General features: G+C 38.7%; 1 protein-coding gene across 4 annotated transcripts in view; it reads left to right on the forward strand.

Moving 5' to 3' along the window:
• Positions 1–16,288, forward strand: part of FAR2 (fatty acyl-CoA reductase 2) — a 133,154-nt gene that overhangs the window by 12,260 nt on the left and 104,606 nt on the right. Inside the window, exon 2 of one of the 4 annotated variants that reach the window (XM_046909468.1) lies at positions 2,559–2,616. The exons of the other annotated variants lie outside the window; for them this stretch is intronic. The gene's annotated coding sequence lies outside the window, so the exon portion shown is untranslated. The remainder of the gene's footprint in view (positions 1–2,558; positions 2,617–16,288) is intronic. 4 annotated transcript variants of the gene reach the window in all.

Consider the following 16,288-nt stretch of genomic DNA (forward strand, 5'->3'; position numbering starts at 1 on the left):
TGTCTGAGTCAGGGTCTGCCCAGGGTAGCAGGGTCTTACAGTGTGGAGGAAGAATTTTGTGTGGTTGTGACGTTTGTATGTCTGCAGAAGTGGGCATGGGAATGATGAACAGTGGAAGCCCCTCTACTAGAAATATTTTCTCCCTGTGATCAGCTTGAATTCTGTCTCTGCTCAAGAATTCCTTAATTCCATGTATTATTATGTGGTTTTATGTTGCTTAGCATTTTTGAGATTTCCTGCTCTTTTGACTTGACTTTGGGGAAAAAGCAATGTTCACATGAGCATAGGAATCTAAGTAGTTTTTATTTGAGTTAAGGTTATTTATTAATAATTGTATCTTCTTATCCATTCTCTTTTCCAAAGTGTGCCAGGAGGTAAAATCCACTGTCAGGATCATGATAGATCTGTTTTCATAGGTCAGTGTTGATGATGATTGGTTTGTTTTCAATTATATTGATTCCTTTTAAATCTGCAGCAGTGACTGACAAGTGCTGCAATATTTAATTGAAGGTCCCAACATGTGGTAAGGGATAAAGGAAAAAAATAGACAACTTAAAGCCAGGATAATTGAGGGTATGGTTTTATCAGTAATCCAAGATAGAAGTGGAGACAGACAGAATTGGGTCAGACTTTGCACAAGTGAAAAAGCAAGTACCTAAAGTCCTAGTTCCCCAAACTCACAACCAGAGTCCCAGTTCAGGAATGCTGTGAGTGGCAGTGTCATGGAGTACACCCTGAATACCATCCCTCCCGTGGGACTGCTTGGAAAAGGTTTTTCATTCATTTGTTGGTCGTCCTTTGAGTTGTAGATTAACATCAATGCCAATTGCATCAGGGCCATGTAAATGTGATTATGTTACTTCAAGTGTGATATCTGTCCCAAACCTGTTTTTTTTTTTCCTTCACTTGATGCCTGAACCAAGAAATCCTGCAGCCATGAGATTTCTGGGAGTCAAACCACGTTAGAGACTTTAGATCTCACTTACGTTGTTGTAATTGCGTAGAGGAAAGGGTTGTAAAAATAATTTTTTAAAAAATTTTACAGGATTCAGGGGATAGTTTAAAAAAGCCTCGATTTGAACTTCTGGCTTCAGTTGATGTTAGCTGATTCAGGAAACAATGCTCAAGTAACTAAAACAAACAAAACCTTACTTAACGTATGGTCATGGTCTTTTACTTCCTTGTTCTATGTTCTTCTGTGAAGTAGTTTTTCCAAGCTACGCCTATTTGATTAAAGTAGGCATTGCTTTGATTTAGTGCACCCTATTCTGCTAGAATGCTGTGTGTTAAAAAGAGATAAGTTATCAAAATAATGCTCTGAGCAGACATGGATTTCCTCTCTATGGTCGGTATTGCTATCACAAAACTTCCTTCCAAATCACAGCTAATTACAAAAATTGCCATTGAAGCTATATGTGATAAATCTTATCTGTATTTATCACAAAATAAAACAACCTTGTGTCAAATGAAATGTTACTTGCTTTTTATATTCATTCCTGCACAAACTTTGATCATTTACTGTTGCTGTTGTTTATTTATTTCAAAAAAATAATTTTCCTTTTAGAAAATTTCCTTCATGAAGTTGTAGAAGTTGTTACTACATGTGAACAGTTTTTCCACTATCAAGGTTTAGTATGCTTGTTACAACTTATCTTAAGCATCATGTTTTGTTGCAGGAGTTTTCCACATCAAGAATCTTGATGTGAGTGTCTCTGCCTCTGGATAAATTTTCATAAGAGTATAATTATGATCTAGTCTAGATCTCCAAGGACACAAATTCGGGGGGGGGGGAGGGTGGAAATTCAATATGGGAAATCATGAAAGTATATTTCACCAGAGAGTAAATGCTTTGGGTACAAGGCTAGCTTGGTCACACTATCCTGGGGCTATATCTGGTAAGTGTCTTTCAGCACGTCGAAACTCTGAGCAGCTCTGTCTGAGCCTCAGCAAGTGTCAGCCTGCATTTGGCTGTGTTTACTCGCTGGTCTGCACTATCCCTCTGCTGCTTAGGTTACTGTGTTATATTGTCTGCTGTATGCCTATTGTCTATCAAGTTGCATAAGCTACCTGAGAGTTACCTCTACCAGAGAATCAGAATCTCGTTGCTAGATTACAGACATAAACTTCCATACTTCTAGAAACTGTATTATATAAACTTGCTTCTGTTTATAGCCAGTACGCATTGCAAGAGACTTTATAAAATTAAATTATGAAGAGACAGCAGCTAAGGTAGGAGTGCAATAGTGTGAAATCCCAGTTTGACCTAGAAGTTGAAGCATCATTGTTATGAAAACAAATGCAGAAACCTGTTTAGGGCTTTGTGGTTCTCTTGTGAATTCCTTGGATTTGATCTGCTGTTTTGCCATACCTCAAAGTGGTCTGGCCTGTAAACCCCGGCAGGTTTTGTGATAAGCATGTAGCTTCAACATTAATTGTAACATTATCTGTATTTATTGTTCCTGCTCGTCTTGTAATATGTGGCCTGCTGATTTGTATTATTTAAAATTTCACTTTGTGCTTAGACTTTGGACTGATTTTTTTTATTTGAAACATGAAAGGTTTCCAAGATGAAATATGGATACAGTTTCCTGAAGGACCTTTGTCTGTGTAGCAAAGGTAAGAGAAATAGTGCTCTGGGAATGTTTGTATGGCAGTGACAGTGTTAATGTGATCCCATTCCTCCTCTCTTTTCGAAGAGTTATGGAGAACAGAATCACACAGGCCTCAGGCTGTAACTTACTTGCTCCTCTCCTAAAACTGCTAGAGCAGAATTGCCCCAGTGGTAGCTCTCTTTCTGTACTTGGCATTCTGGGTGATAAGAAAGAAAAAGACTGTTTTTATGTCATAAAAAAACTTGTAGAGAAGTAAAATCACTTGTGTCTCTGGAGAGAAGGAGACCGTGTGCATCATATGGGTAACACTTTATAATCTGGGAGCATTACTTTACACGGATGTTTTTTTTTGTTGTTTTTTTTTTCAAACCTGAATATATTTGAAACAAGGCTGATTGTTGTGCAATTAGCAGCAGTGGAGGACTGTAGAGGACATTTGAGGACATCAGAAACACACCAGTGCCTGTAAATCCTGTATTCAAGCTGGATGAAAGGTAGTTATCACAGGAGTTGTCATGGACTTTAGTACCTACAGCATGTCTAATAGTCAACTCCCTATTTGGAACACTGATCATAATGAAAACTTCATAAAAACGCTACCATGAGATTAGAAAGTATGACACAACCTTTGCAGGCAAAAATTATTATGCAAAACCATATATAAAAGTGGTCCCTGTCCACTTAGCAATGGACATTTCTGCAGCCTCCTATGAGGAAATGGAGTCACTCTGCATGCTGCTACTGTAACAACCTGCAGAACTGTGATGGGGTGGAGTTTGAAGGCAAAACTTTTTTTCATTTCCTTATGAGTCTATAGCCTTATTAAATCTGGTAACTGGGAAGACAGCTGGCTTGTATAATGACCCTGAATAATTTAAACAGCTCAGAAAAGGGTGTGTACTCTCCTGCTCATTAGTTAAATGGATAGATTCAGTACCTCAAATCAGCCTTCTATTTTCTTCAAATGCAAGTATGTAAGAGCTCCTGCCTATAGAAGGGAAATGCACTACGTTGCTGGATGGGATTTTATTAAGTGACTCAAGTAATTGCTTTCATTTAGGTATTGATGTCCACTGTAGCTGTACAGAGTTATTTGAAGTTGCTGAAAATGCTTCATTTTCTAGCTAAAATAAGTGTATCAAATGTTGTAGAAATACAACCAGTCAGTAAACAGTCTCTTTTTAAGTTCCTTGCTCTAAGATTCTTTTATTTAATGAAGCACCTTAAGTGATACTATTTTCATCAGGTGCCTCTATTCAGGAAACATCGCTTCCACAAAAAAAAAATAATAATTGTATAATTAAAAAAATAGGACAAACAAGCAAATCTGTTTTATTTCATTATCTAAAGTCTTATTTCTGTGGTGATCAAGGCTGTAAAAACAGAAATTCACATGGTATCACGAAGTCCAGGGACTGGTTACTAAAAACAACAACAAATAAAACCGCTGCTGCAAGGGTTGTCATAGTGTTGCTCAGGATAGCAGTACTACAATAGTGTAACAGATACATTGTTTTCAGCTATAACTATGTATGTTTTCTTAGTATCTGTTGACTGTTAGATGTAGCACAGCTTTCTACGTGCATAAGCTCTCAATTCATTTTATTTATATGCAAAGCCAAGTCTAGTTTTTATTTAGGATGAAGTCTCTGAAATCTCATAATAATTTCTGCAATAAATGTATTGTTATGCTGTGAGTACAAAATCTGTCAGAAAATGTAACATCCTTTGGGTTACTGCTTGGTGCAAAATACTGACCTGATGAGATCATCACTTGGGACAGCTGAACTCTTGTCTGTACAGTTTTCATTTTGATCTTTCAGATTTATTTTGTTTAGGAAAACATGTTGTTTCCTTTCAGCACAGTGTAAGTAATTCTTTGTTGTGTTCATATAAGCTTAAGGCTAATAGTATAAATCACACCAATTTTTTTTCCCCATTTAAATTTTATTTATTTGGTGATATGCAGTCAAATACTCTTCTGCATCTTAGACTTGGATATCTTGTAGTAGTATTAGAAGAAAGGAAATGTTTCCAACTGGTTCACACATAGGCATGAATTTTATTTCATCAGTCTGTCTATAACCCTTTGTTTTCCTCAGTTTACATTTTGAGCTTGTCTTTTGAACCTTTCCAAAGATGGAAAGGGAAATTTAACAAGTTTTACTCAGTTTTGTGTGACAATTAATTATCTGTAGACTTCAGATTTAGAAGGTGTATTCACCTTATAGTGAATTTGGTTCAGGTAGTTAACATTTTAAAGAAAATGAACTTGATTTGGTCTCAGGTGTGAAGGGCCAATTATTCAACTTTATTTTCTAATAGACAGCAGTTAACAGCTGCTAATTATATCTTAATATAAGGCACTTTTAGAGTGCCTTGAAATTATAAATGTCAGCACAGTAAGCCATGATTTTGATGCAGCAGCTTGACCCTCTGTGAGTACCTCTGCATTACTGCTCCAGTGAAAGACCCATTTTGACAGATCAGAGGCTTTATCCTTATATAAATTTTTCTGTTTTTTTCATGCGTGAGTTTTAGACCTATCAATGCTGAGCTTAGATTTTCAAGGTATGATTGGAAATAGCCTAACATTTATGTCCTAAGGCCTTCTTCACCAGACTTGCTGATGTAACTTGCTGCTGCTTAACCTTTCTCTTACTTCTGTTATATTTTTCCAGTGGAGCCAGTTGTCTTGATGAAGATTTTGTTTTGTTTTGCTTTTTGGATTTTTCTCGAATAACTGGCAGGCTGTTAGGTAGCATATAGTCAAGTGCATGCTTGGATTAAATTACGTTGCTTGATTTGTCAACCTGGCTGTTGTAATGTTTGAAAGATGTCTCAAAAACTATTTTAGAAGAAATATATACGTATATATACTTTATTTAATCATGGTCAAAACATTCCTAAGTAAAACCACAAAATAATTATGTTTACAAAAAAAAACAAAACAAAACAAAAAAACAAAACACACACAAAACATCTTTTACAAGCAGACCATTGACTCTCCTGCCTTGAATTGTGGAAACACTAATTACTACCAAACTGTCCTTTTGCAAATAAGCCTAGTTCTGGATGAAGCTTGCTTTTTTTTGTTTTCCTTCTCCTTCACCTTGCCTAGCATTAAAGCAAAAGCACCTCTATTCCAGTCTTTTACACATGCATGCAAAACACACTTCAGGGTGATCAAATAAAAGCTTGACAACAACTTTGGCTTATGCCTGTTGAATTAGTAAACTTTGTGTGCCGCAAGCATTATTGTAGAATAGGTTTAAAAGCAACCAGCTTCCACTGAGTGTTTCTCTCCAAGGCAAAGAGACTGTGAGAAGACTCCCTCTGGTTGACCAGCACTCAGAAAATCCTTTTGGAGAATGAATTTATGTTCTCTTACATGGCTGCAGGTCTTTGCAGCTGTGTCTGAATACGACTCTGACACAAAGGAGGGATTGCATGGGCTGAGAGCCTCACCTGTCTTCCAGTCATTAGCATCTTCTGGGGCTGGGGCCAACCTGCGAGCAATGGGTAGGGAGCAGAGGACTTACGAGGGGCTGCCAGTGCCAAGGCAAGTTTCTTCTGTTGAGGTTTGGCTAGAAATGCAACTCCTGGAGGGCAATTCTGCTGTGATAGCAAACACCTAATTGCCATTTTTCAACAGCTGACACAAACAGAAGATGAGAGAGCTGAGCTTCTCCTTTCTGTGTCTAGATGGGGGGGCTGTAAGAAAGAGGGGGACAGACTTCTTAGAAGGGTCTGCCGTGATAACACAAGGGGAAATGGTTTCAGACTGAAAGAGAGGATACTTAGATTGGATATTAAGGAAAAAGTTTATTTTTGATAATAATAGTGAAGCACTGGAACAGGTTGTTCAGAGATGTGGTGGATGCCCCATCCCTGGAGACATTCATGGTCCAACTGGAGGGGACCCTGAGCAGCCTGATCTAGCTGTAGATGTCCCTGTTCTTTGGAGAGGAGTTGGATTAGATGACCTTTAAAGGTTCCTTCCAACTCCAACAATTCTATGAAAACCGTATACTTAGCTCTGAAAGCTGCTTTGAAGAAAGTAAGAAAATAGAAGGGAACTGTACATGCCACTTCCATTTTATGTGTATGTTTTGAATTCAAACTTCACTGGACTGTAAAATACAAGACCTGGCAGAGGCTTACTTTCAAATTTATTAGGTCAGTATCCTCTACATAATTCTTAACTGTATTTGAAGTATTACTGCATTATTTCTGTGATTAATGAGAACAACTAAAACCTAATAATATTAGGGTTGTAATTGTCTCACAGACTTCCTTTAGACAACTGAACAGATCTTTTACAGCTACTTTTTAAAAATTCTTTTACATGGTCTCCAAATGCAATATTTTCATCTTTCAGAAATTGGAAACATAGGACTTTGTATGAGGGCTGTTGCAAAGGTAATGCCTCCTATTTTATTGTGTTGGCCCACAGTGTCAGAGGCAGATGTTGGTCATATGGCAGTAGAGGTTGAATCTTCCTGGCAGTATTCCGTTGTGTTTTGGTGCCATGCAACAGATGGCAGCAGAGGGGCAGTCTGACAGAATGGTGTCTGACATGGAAGTGGGTGTGAGGCAAAGCTGTCATTGAATTCCTCCATGCAGAAAAAATGACACCTGTTGAAATTCATCAACACATGCTGAACATTTATGGAGACCAAACAGTGGATGTGAGTACAGTGAGGTGGTGGGTGGTACGTTTTGGCCATGGTAACAGTGGCAGTGGATCATCTCCATTCATGAAGATGTTTATGAGCATAGCATATAGTTCATCTCGGGTGAGAATGTGTAGCTAATTGTGGTGACTGCATTGTAAAACAGTGTTTTGTAGCTGAGAATTTGCTCTATCAAACAGTGTTATTATACTCTTTGTATCTGTTTTAATTTCAGTGGAATTAGGAGGCATTACTTTCAGAACTACCTACTTATTTTACTAATTATAAGCGGAACTGAGAAGGACCTGAAAACATTCCTCGGGAAGTTCTCTTTTTGTGTTGGATTGGAAAAAGTTGTAGCAAACTGGTTTGTAATGCTCTCTTCCTAATTTTTATCTCTGAATGATTTCTGCATTCATAAACATCAGATGATTGCTCGTCATACACTTTATTCAACCAAGAACTGCTCCTAATGAGTGCCAGAGAGAATTAAAAACTATTTCAGCTACAAAGTTACTGTAATTCAAAATGTTACCTTTAGATCTTAACTTTTCAAACAGTTCGGACATTTCGTCATGCACCTGCACACTGTGTTTTATGGCCTAAGCCAATGTATTTACATACACAGCAAAGAGAAATTTTGATTAAAAATGTTTTGCAAATTGCCTGGTTTGTAGTATTGCTATACTCCTGTATGTGGATAGCTAGTAATTCCTTGTCAAAGACAGGATAGACAGTGCTAGCATATGTTACACAAACCAGGAAAGAGATGTTGAACATCTGTAGGAGGGTGGTTATTAACAGCCCTGCCAGGTGTTGTAACTCCTTAAAACTGTAAAAGTTTTGGGATCAGAGTTGAATGGTAATTAGGATTAATGGTCCTCAGAATTAAGTGAAAATGTTTCACTTAATACAATTCAAATGTGACTATGCATTCAGGCTTATTTGCCGCTTTTGTCTGTTCTTTAGCAACAGTCATGCAATATGGGGTGTACTGCTTTTTTTTTTTCCTAATCATCATGAAACCGTAATTTCCCCATTTATCCTTTCACACAATTTACTCTCTAGCAGGTCTCAGGGGTGGAAATGTACTTGCTATGAAAGTCAAAAGTGATGAATAAACTAGGCAAGGTGTATACAATCTTCTCCATTTTAGTATGTTGTCATTTATGACATTTCCCTTACTCAGGAATATTTTGTACTGGTGAGGATAAGATAAGATTGACAAGAATGTTTGCCCTCTCTTGCTGGATTTTGAAAAATTTTCACCATAGGAGCAATAAAAAAATAAGAGAAGGAATATCCTACATTTCTTGGTCCTAAGCATTATACAATAAGAATTCTTATTTTCTACTGAACTCAGTAGTTTGCCTTTCTGGTGAAAAGTAGCAGTTCTTAATATGTATGCAGTATCCCAGCATGACAGATATGAAGAAAAATCACGCGTGACAAGAGAAGCAATATCAAAATTTCATTTTATGTCTCAGTAGTGGTAAAATACAAGATCCTTAAATTTCATCTTCAGTTTTTCAGAATATTACCTTGAGGATTTTACTGTTTGATTCTTCCTAATCAGATACATTTTTTTCATCATGATACAGTTAGGTAGTCTGATATTTATGGTAAACTATTAAATATTTGTTTATATTCTGGAGAACCATCATCTAATTTCCCCATGGGTACTGAAGGGCTTCCTTCCATTTCTTAAAGTACTGTTACACTTTGTGCTCTGAGCCTAGATCTAGACCCAGAGTGCTTAACACCTGTTCAGGCACAGAATGAGAGGCTTCACATTACACAGCTTTAAAAGAATGCTTTCGAAAGTAGGAGAAAGCTCCTGTTAGAAGATATCAAGCCATCAGGAACACTGCGGTTCTTTTCTCTGCTGCCTTAAATTTTATTGTCATTAATGTGCAGGTTTTTCATATAACAAATCTGGTTCGGTTACTGCTGTGTCTCCCTCACAGCTGAAATGGAAAACGAATGATTACTTCTTTAAAACTTACCAGCTAAACCTCAGAAGTTCCTATCGGTGGTAGCTAGACCAATTCTGTTAAAAATAAGACCAAAAAAGCAGCCAGTTAGGGAAGCATTTCCTGAATTCTGTTCTAAGATTTTTCATAGCAATATGGTAGAAAAGTGAGAGGTTTAATTAGAAGTAGTTAGCAAGTCATAAATCTTTCTTAAAAATAACTCTTCACGTGACTCCTAAAATCTGCCAGTGTACAAGGAGTAGAGGCATTTAATGGTATCAGAGAAATGGAAAGAAATGTGCTGTGACTGGCTTTTTAGGTCACATTTTTTTTTATAAATGGGACTTACAGAAAGCTTTTCTCCTGCTTCCCCCTGCAATGTCTAAAGATAAGTGGAAGCCTATGTATTTGTAGATTGCTACCTTGTGGCTCTTTCTATAGAATAACGGATATTAAACACGTTTTTCATTTTTATACATTTCCCTGTTATCAGAAGAAGGTACTTGCAGGTATGATATTTTTTTCCTAGTAGCTACTATAAAAGCTTATTGAATATTGTGTCACACTGGGTGTGACAGAGAGGTACACATAAAAAGCAATGTCTAAATTGTTATTTCTGGTATAAGATGTTAAGTAGAACTAATGGAATAAATTTCCTTCCATGTATGTGTACTTTTGCTGCCAAAACATCCTTCTGGCTATGGCTTTAAGCAGTCAAGTTGTTGTCAAGAGCAGTTGTGGTTTTGGATAATACAGACTTAAGTGATGGGGTTGTGGGCCCATGGCTTCAACTTCCTATGTGAATTGTGAAAACAGGAGTTTTTCCTTAACTGTGTGCAGCAAACAAATAAACTTTGCAAAATAGATAACAGAGTGAAAAACAGTTTCTCTAAAGAAAAACAGATTTCAAATTACTGCCAGCCATGACGCCATCTCCTTGGTGGTTTTGTGTGTGTGTGTGTGTGTGTTTTTGTGCGCGCGTGCATATGGATTCTTAGCTGAGCTGAGAACTGCAGCTTTTCACGACTGGAAAGGATACTTTCACTCCTGTAAATGTACAATTCTAAATAATTACGAATCAGGAAATATCGTATGTGTTAACTCTATTTGTATGGTACTAAAGCCCAAGTTCACATAGGGTACCAAACTAGTAGAAGAGAAGTTCCTTAAATCATTGAAAAAATAGCACAAGTTGGAGTTGTTTTTTTTCTCCTTCCTTGAAGAAAAGACTATAAGTTAAAGGTCTCCCTAGTGGGTGGGGAAAACATTCTTATGCTTACTGTGTACTGTGTATACTTTACTGTCATACCTTGCCACTGTTCTCTTTCTATTCTTATTTATTTTTTAAATACTGGTAGATATATGTTTGTATAGAAACCTTGCCTGTCAATGATTTTTCTTCTTCCTTTCCCATTAGATCATTCTACTAGTAAGACTATAATTATAAGTGAAGGTTACATGGGATGTAAATTAGGAGAAACAATGCATCCTGTAAAGTACCTGTAATCTTACACCCTCTTTTCCTCCTGACGTCAGACAACAGCAACAACAAAGCAATGAACCCTTCATCTTCTTATCCTCCACCTTCTCAAATGCATTGCCATTTGTTATGTGTGGACTCTACCATTTTATCAGCCACTATCATCACACCCATTATCAACTTCAAACTGTTAGTTTGTATCTTAGTTATTATCATACTGGTTGCTTACAATATTTGAGCTAATCATGCTACACGTGGCACAGTGTTTTCTGTTTGTCAAGTGCATGACATGGAGTCATGTTCCAGTATTGAGACAAGTTAGTATAGATGAAGACAATAGTTGTGCCTTGAAGCAATGGCTTCAGAGTAGCTATTTTAACAGCAACCAATATCCACATGGGGTGCAGTGGCTTGTTATCCTCCTTCTCCTTGAATGGAGAAAATGATCTTGGATACATTTTTCAGGAAGCAACTGCTCATAATAGTGCCATGAGAAGATAAGGCTGTTGTGACTGGGTTGAGTGCTATAAATGTTACAAAGACACTGATGTATGGATTCAGTCTACCTACCTTGGGCTTGCTGTAGAAAAAAATTGCTTTTCTGTCTGTCTCTTTCTGTTGGTGCAGCAATACACACCTACAGCAAGACATAGTTCCTAATGTAATTTGGAATACTTGTGAAACACCTGAGGATGTAACAAATACCATAAGATATGTGTAGTCCAAGTAAGACTTGCTATGTATACCAGTTCTGGTGCAGTGTCTGTGCCTTGTTGGCATGTTTCAGGGCAGTTCCACAATTGTTCTTTGCTCTGTGTTTCCACATGTTGTGTAAAGGGCTGAACCTGGTCTAATATTTGTTCACCAGCTGTGTTTGAGGCATGGCGACATATGGCAGCAGTACAACTAAGGAACTCACTTCTAGCATTTTCTTTTTCTATTTGTCTTCTTTGGCAGTGTGCCTCTTTTTATGGCAGCTACCTTGTGGAGGCCTGTGTCAAATAAATAAGAACTAATTGATGGGAAGCCTATATTTAGGGCTACAAAGATGGTGAGGTGTATAGAGGGGAAAATGTATGAGGAGTGACTGGAAGTCCTTTGTTTTCTTCAGCCTAGAGGAGACTGAGGGGAGACCTCATTGCAGCCTACAGCTTCCTTGAGAAAGGGAGTGGAGGAGCAGGCATTATATACACAATAGATCTCCAAGGGAATGGCATGGAGCTGTTTCAGAGGAGGTTCAGGTTGGATTTTAGGGTAAGGTTCTACATGAGAGAGTGGCTGGGCACTGGTACAGGCTCCCTGGGAAGCACTAAGCTTGTTGGAGCTCAAGAAGCTTCTGGATAATGCTCTCAGGCATATGATATGATTTCTGGGTGGTCCTGATTGGAGCCAAAAGTTGGACTCAGTGATTCTTAGGGGTCTCTTCCATATTGGGATGTTCCATGATTTTATATGATTTTATATTCTGAAGGTCTGTAACCAGCCAGACATTTTGCTCAGCATATGCTTCCAAGATGTTGGATGTAATAATTGTGAGCAGGTACTTGTCAATGGAAGCTAAAAATGAAAATGAGTTTATCCTGCAGTGTGCTAAGCCATGGGAATCAGTGTACAGGCATAAATGAGTGCCTGCATATAGTTTGTTACCTGTAGTGCTTCATCTTGCCAAGAGATGATACGTCTTGAATCTGATTATTACTTAAGAAAACTGATTCTATTTTGGTTTCTGTTACTCTCTTTGTCCTCAGTCTAGTCTTCCCTCTATCCTTTTGCCATCTATCTGGCATGATTGCCATAATTGCCATTTCTTTGCTGAAGGTTTTCAGTCTACTGCCTCAGCCAGTAATACTCGTGAAATACAGCGAAGACCACTTGGGTCCTCTTACACAGCTACAGTCGGAGCTGCCTCATTTCTTCTTGTGGAGATACAGTGTAGGGATCCATCAGGCTGGGAGCCTTCTGCATGCCATTCTACAAGCATCCTCATGCTGCATAAATGAGACCCTCTACTTGTGAAGACCATCTGGTCTAGGCAGCAATATTCAATACAACTGAAGTCATGTAACCAGTCTCTCCCCTGGTCTTTTTGGAAGCGACTACGGAGGTAACTGTTGCCAGCAAAGTGAAGTGCAGTTGATGACAATTTAGTCACTGTAAGTTACAGTAAGGGATTGGAGAACCTTAAAACAGGCTGTGTGTGTGGTCTGTGTTCGTGTATCAGTCATTTCATAGGTTGTTGGGACTTGTCAAGAAGGAAAGATTTTGTCTTCTGGATAATGAGCACAGGCATAGCAGGCAAGGAAAGCTCAGGTGAGTTGTGCTGCTATGGCTTTCATATCAAACTGACAAAAGAGAGAAGCCAAACGTACAGGAGCAGAAAAGTAGAACAGGAGATACCACTGATGCTATGTTGCTAATATTTAAGGATAATGTCCTAAGAGTTATGATTAGCAGAACTCCTTTATTTCTTTACTAAAATTGTTGGGTCTTTTGGAGTTATTTGGGTAGTTTTGTCTGGAGCCAGGAGCTGGACTCAATGATACTTCTGGGTTTCTTCCAACTTGGAATATTCTGTATTCTATGAAGTACATATGTAATATATGCCTATTATTCCAACACGCTAATGTAACAAAAGAAATAGCATACAATTTGTAAATATTTTGTTGGCCAAATGAATGTTTTGTTGGACAGGAGGTACAGCTAGAGATAGACTTGTGACTGCATTTTTTTTTTAGAGACAATTTGTTTGTTAAATATCCTTGACCCTTGCTCTACAATAATCCTTGCACTGATAGGCAACAAAAACCTGGAGATAAATGAAGTGTCTGCATTCCTACATAGATGAGCTGGGAGAAGCCAAGCCTATGAAATTCTTCCATGTTTTGATCTCCCTTCTAGGGAGGAGGAGGTGACACATTACAACTTGGGTTTTGAACCAATGTTTTAACTTTGCAACAAAGCACAGTCTTTGACAGATGAGAAAAAAGCAACAGAGTAAATAGGTGGAATCTGGGCAGAGTGAAGGGAGCTGGTAGTTCAAGTCATCTTATTATTTCCTTTTCCTAAGCAAATTTTGAGTAGAATGTTTTCTTTAACTTTTTTTTTTCTAAACACGAAAGAAAATGGCTTATCTCTGGGCTGATGGTTTACACAGGTGTGATGGTGTGGTTGTTGAATAAGGACTACTGCTCTGGATGAAGAATTCAGGCTAAACTTCGGATCAGTGCTAGCTCTGAAAAATCAGAGAGGGAAAAATCACTGTCCTGTGAATTTGAGGAAGAAAACTGTTCTGTGTAAAATAAACTTTAGGTTGTGTATATCCATTGTCCTCCATGTATTAATGAAAGTAATAAATCTTAAAGTAAAGCTGTTAATTTTTTTTTTTATGTCATCAGCATTTTCATTTTTCCACCAGGAGGCTTTCGGTCAAATGTTTCTGGTTACTTCTAACAGCATTTCCTTACAACTTCCATTTAAAAAAAAAAAAAAAAAAGATGGATAGAAGTCATTGGATGCATTTGACTGTTCTTAACATTTAAGATGCCTGTACTCAGGGCAGATGATGACATTTCAAGGTGCGTACTTTGTGCTCTCTGCAAGACATCAAGTCTGACACTTAGTGTTGTTTGTTTATGGTATATGAACTGCATGAGCGACGTGTTTACCACAGTCAAGTACATTTTGATGAGCACATCAAGAGGCTAAATCAGGGACATAGAGCCTTCCCCACTATCAGTTGCCATAACTGCTCAAGTAAATGTACTGCCCAAGTATTGCTTTAAATCAAGCCTGTAGGATGGATTCAGCCATCCTACATAGTACAGCCATCCTACATAGTAGGCAGTACCAGTTCTGTACTTCAAGCAGTTCCTTGGCACGCTTTGGTCAGACCAAGGAAAATTCTCCTTATCTTAGGAAAATTTCCTATATAGCTAGCCAGCTGTTTTTGAAATGTAGCCCTAATCCTTAGGCTTGTCTGCCAGATGAGATTTAGAATATATGGCTGACTCCTTGAACCTGAATGATTTGTTATGGAGGGCTTCACAGCTATCTTCCTGCTCCTATACTTTTTTTTCCCTCCCCGAAATGTAGTATCTTCATCTCTTCCATCCTTTTGCTTGGGATATCTATTTTCTGCTGTATTTTCAGAAGGGCACAGGTTCCTGAGAGCAAATTTAGGGAAAAGTTCTTAGTTCCATTTCAGTGATGTGTTAGTTAGCAATGATTGAAGCACTCTAATACCTATAGCCATAATCAGGTATATCCATCTAGGTTTGACTTACCTGTCTCCTACTGAGTCGAGCTGGGAAGAACCCTCAGTATGATGGCTGACTTGTGATGAGCTGTCGCTCTGACCTATTTCACTGTAAATAAAAATAATCATAGAATCACAGAATCACAAGGTTGGAAAGGACCTACAAGATGATCTAGTCCAACCATCCTCCCATTACCCTTGCTACCACAAGCCACTGAACCATATCTCCTAGCTCCTCATCCAGACACCTCTTGAACACCGCCAGGGATGGCGACTCCACCACCTTGCTGGGCAGGCTATTCCAGTGCCTGACCACTCTCTGAGAGAAAAAGTTTTTCGTTATGTGTAATCTAAATCTCCTCTGGCATAACTCGTGGCCATTTCCTCAGGTCCTGTTTGTTGCCTGGGAGAAGAGGCCAAACCCCTCCTCATCACAGCCTCCCTTCAGGAAGTTGTAGAGTGCAGTGAGGTTTCCCCTGAGCCTCCTCTTCTCCAGACTAAACAATCCCAACTCCCTCAGCCACTCCTCACAAGACTTGTGCTACAGACCCCTCACCAGTTTTGTTGTCCTTCTCTGACATGTTCCAGGGCTTCCATGTCTTTCTTGTAGTGAGGGGCCCAAAACTGAACACAGTGCTTGAGGTGCGGCCTCACCAGTGCTGAGTATAGGAGGGTGATTACCTCCCTGCTCCTGCTGGACACACTATTTCTCATGCAGGCCTGGATGGCATTGGCCCTCTTGGCCACCTGGGAACACTGTCAGCTCACGTTCAGCTGAGCATCAACCAACACCCCCAGGTCCCCTTCTTCTTCGCAGTCATCCAGCCACTCAGCTTCAAGCCTATAGTACTGCATGAGGTTATTATGGCCGAAGTGCAGGACCTAGCACTTGGCCTTGTTGAACCTCATCCCATTCACCTCATCCCAGTGATCCAGCTTATCTAGATCCCTCTGCAGGGCATCCCTACCCTCAGGCAGATTTGACACCAATTCCCAACTTGGTGTCATCTGCAAACTTACTGAGGGTACACTCAATCCCCTCATCAAATAATCTTAGGCTTGATGCAGTGACACAATTCACACTGCTACTGAGTGTACTGCAGCTCGTTAGATATAAGAGCTCTCCCTAGATAAGTATTCTAGAAATGAAAAAAATTTTCTACCTTTCATTTTGTGAGAAGAATTATGAAAATTCCAGTAATTTTATCTAAAAACAAGCTTTCACGCAGACAGGTTTTTAAACATCCTCTAAAAAATGTAGAAGCACTGGCTAATACTAGAAGGAATTTTCA

This window comes from Gallus gallus, chromosome 1 (assembly GCF_016699485.2).
Source record: "Gallus gallus isolate bGalGal1 chromosome 1, bGalGal1.mat.broiler.GRCg7b, whole genome shotgun sequence".
Classification (NCBI taxonomy): domain Eukaryota; kingdom Metazoa; phylum Chordata; class Aves; order Galliformes; family Phasianidae; genus Gallus; species Gallus gallus.